General features: G+C 28.9%; 1 long non-coding RNA gene across 1 annotated transcript; it reads right to left on the bottom strand.

The window, feature by feature from the left end:
- Positions 1-2,303: 2,303 nt before the first annotated feature.
- Positions 2,304-3,076, bottom strand: LOC149570302 (uncharacterized). The gene is made up of 2 exons (XR_016361801.1): positions 2,769-3,076; positions 2,304-2,660 (listed from the first exon to the last, which is right to left on the bottom strand). It is a non-coding gene; the product is annotated as an uncharacterized LOC149570302 (long non-coding RNA).
- Between the last annotated feature and the right edge of the window lie 682 nt (positions 3,077-3,758).

The following is a 3,758-nucleotide window of genomic DNA, read 5'->3' as shown; positions in this document are numbered from 1 at the left end:
CCTCCCTGCCCCCCTTTATCTCTCACTCCTCCCATGCAACTCTTTCACCCCCCTCTCTCTTTATATCTCACTCTCATTACTTCTAGTTCTTCATAAACTAATGGGGTTATGGATAACTAGAAGATCAATGCTTCTAGTTCTTAATAATGTGATCGTGTTTTGTTAAGAATAACATGATTGCATTTATAACATGATCACGTTATGTAAAAGTTCAAATTTTTAAATGTTTTTTCCTTGGCTCAACCCATTTTGAAATTTGATTGAAAGTACACATAACGTGATCATGTTATGTGTACTTTTGATTTTTTTTCATGGTGTCCACTATTTTGCACACCATCTTGGTGCATATACCCACATATACATATACACACACATATATGTATATATACATATATACATATACATATACATATATGTGTGTGTGTGTGTGTGTGTGTGTGTGTTTGTGTGTATATATATATATATATAGATACACACATACACAAATAAATATGTGTGTGTGTGTGTGTGTGTGTGTGTGTGTACACACACACATATATGGACACAATTTTTGTAGAAATTCAAGTTAGAAAGTCAAATTAGAGTTGAACATAGATTTAAAGATTCACCCCTCCATCTATTCAACTTAAACACATAATTATGTTAATGCCTTCTTGTAGCATTTAGTTAGATGATTTAATTTGATCCTTAATTTAACAATTATAAACATATTCAATCATTGTTGTAATCTATGACAAGAAGTTTTTTTTCTAAGTTTTCTAAACACTTAGCAAGTATTGTCAAATTCTAACATTTCTTTAATAGAAGAACAAAATATCTATAAGAATATTTGCTTCAAACCCAAATTGGGTAATTCACCTATTAATTTTCCTTCCAATTTCTAGATATGAGAAACAAGGTCATGTTTTTAGAATGCTATCAAAGGTGAACTCGTAGTAATTTGCATTAATAATATAACTTTTTATTAACCATTTGAGAGATACAATTTCATGGTTTCCTTGTGATATTCCATTTTACTTATGGCCCTTTAATAAATCTTGACATGGAATTATTTATTGCTTGTTTCTAAATATATACTTGAATAAGTTGGATTGGGAGCCTAACTTGATTGGCAATAGCTTCATGTGGATGAGCATGAGGGCATGAGGGCATGAGGTCCAGTCTTCCCCCAACCCATGTGGTACTGGAGGACATGTCATGTTAGCATCACTAGCCATGCTAAAAAGATTATTGGAGGAAAACTTTATAGTTTATAGGATGTGTTATCCCAATTTCATATTTCTCTCATGTGACCTTTCCCCCTATTCAAAACGTGGGATCAAAGCATAACTACCTATAACAATAGCATGAATAAATTGATCTTTCCATTTATAGTTCCTAGAACCCAAGAGAGTTTAAAGTCATCATTATCAAACATAAAAAAAGGTATGCCTAAAATAGTTACACTTTATGCTGATGAAACATCATCTATACTAGTCATTTTACAACTAATCCCAGTTAGACAAATTTATCATTGAATGCATTATGAACATTTTTTTTTACTTAAATGCATTTTTCCATGAATTTAAATAGACTTCCCTTCATGTTTTTTTATGCCACAAAGCCTTTAGTGGAGAGAGATTAGAAAAAGAGAAAGACAATGTGTTTTTTTTTATAATTATAGAGAATTGTGTCATGTTCACACATCTTAATTGTCTAATGAATTTTTTAGCTTTTATATCCAACAATATAAAATAATTATAAATTAGTTTTATAAGTATTAAAAATAGTTATCAAATTTTTATTTGATTTTAAAACATTGAAATATCCAAAATTTATCTTATATTTCATATAAATGGCAATCAATTAATATAAACACAATTAAACTCTAAATCTGTTATCAAAACAAATTTAAAAAGTTTCCAATTATCTGAATTAAATTGACATTTAGTTTAATTATTTTATTCTACTTACAAAATATATCCTAAATTGACTAATCTAAAAACAGATTAATAAACCTAAATGCACAAATGTATATATTTATTATTTTATTTTTACAAAAGAAATATTCACATATAAGCATCATCCATGTAAGAGCTTAACAAAAGCATCATTTGATAAGTAGGAGATAATTTTAAATTCATCATCGTGATAGCAATATCACAAAAGCATCATTATCAATTCTTGAAAAATCAATATTTCAGAAGAAATGACATAATTAACTGATTAAATCTACTTATAAATTAAGTAGATTAATCCTCTGTGAAATCTGATCTAAAAAGTCACATTCTTTACAATAATCTAATAATTAATCAAACCAACAATTAACATTGAAAAATAGAAATTCTTTATCTGAAAATTTCGTAATCAATATTTACCTTGAATATGTATATTAAACTGATACCAAGAATTGTGAGTAATATCACTTCCTATAAACTTTTTTATCGCTCTCCAACCACACAAAATGATCGTAAAAGATCAAGAGAGCCCATTCAAAATAGCTGGGAGTGTCATGATAACCCACATACGAAGAAAGGCAACAATCTGTTTGAACTAAGTTTTACTGCAAATAATCCAGCCCATCTTTACATGTTTCTTCATCATTTTGTTTGCTTGCTCTGGTGAATCTCAACCGTCTGCTCTATCAAAACCTTGCAGCTCTTTAACCATGAATCTCCACACTGATTAAGAATCAATTTAGAAAAATAATATATCAACAAAACCAACAAAACATTCAAGACAAGATGACATAATTTCACCAAACATATATTAAATACCATACTCTTAACTGATAAAACCCTAATAAAACATCATCACTACAAAATAAATCTTTAATTATCCTTGGCAATAACTATTTCATCATCATTATAAGCTTCAAAATAAGATTAGAATTTCATTCCAGATGGTATGAACTCCTCCACTGGTGTGAGCTCCAAGTCGGCCATTATTATTATCTGAACAGAGCTTAAAGCTCACACCAGTTAGGAGGAGTCCATACTTGAATATGGTTATTTTTTCGTTTATGGAAAATATAATTGCCAGATGAGTATATATAGAGATCTCAAGTGAGCATAAATTCAATGGAGTAGGAATATAGGTTAACGTTTCTTCCAAGCAAATGCCACTAAAGTTAGATATTCCAAACGCTTTTTTTATTTCCATAACTTTATGTGTTGGATTTAAAAGCCATCGAGAAAACTACTTTATTTGTTGGTGGTGGTTGCAATAATAGATTCGATTAATGACTAAATAGATAAAGTGAAGACTGTTCCAAATTGAGTGCGTAGCTTTACCATTCATGTGTCTAATCTTTCCTTTTACTGAGATTCTCAACTTCTTTCTTATCAAGGAAATTCATGCTGGTTTTGTTTGGTGTATTGAGATGATTGGCTAAGCTGATGACCAAGAATGAGGAACCTTGTTAACTTTCAATAATTGTGATGACAAAGAACAACAATGTCACACCATGTCTCTACCCATAATTCAATAGTTTTTTTTTTTTTTTTTTTTTATAAATTATAGTTCTAAATTAGTGAGGTGAGAATATGGAAGGTCTCATTCTTTAATATTAATGTTTGATATAAATATCTTTCATCAATCTCATTGATGCAAACTATCATAAATATTTTTAATTAACAAAATATAAACTTAATGATCATACTTATTACTAATATTATATAATCTCTTATGATTAGATAAGATATTAATCATGAAAAGGTTGTGATTCAATTCATGTAAAGATTGTGCTATTTTCTATATATTTTGGGTAGAATATTTGT

This window comes from Cupressus sempervirens, chromosome 3 (genome assembly GCF_028749045.1).
Source record: "Cupressus sempervirens isolate cs-2001-9-10 chromosome 3, ASM2874904v1, whole genome shotgun sequence".
NCBI classification, from domain to species: Eukaryota; Viridiplantae; Streptophyta; class Pinopsida; order Cupressales; family Cupressaceae; genus Cupressus; species Cupressus sempervirens.
This window is presented reverse-complemented; position numbering and strand designations above follow the sequence as displayed.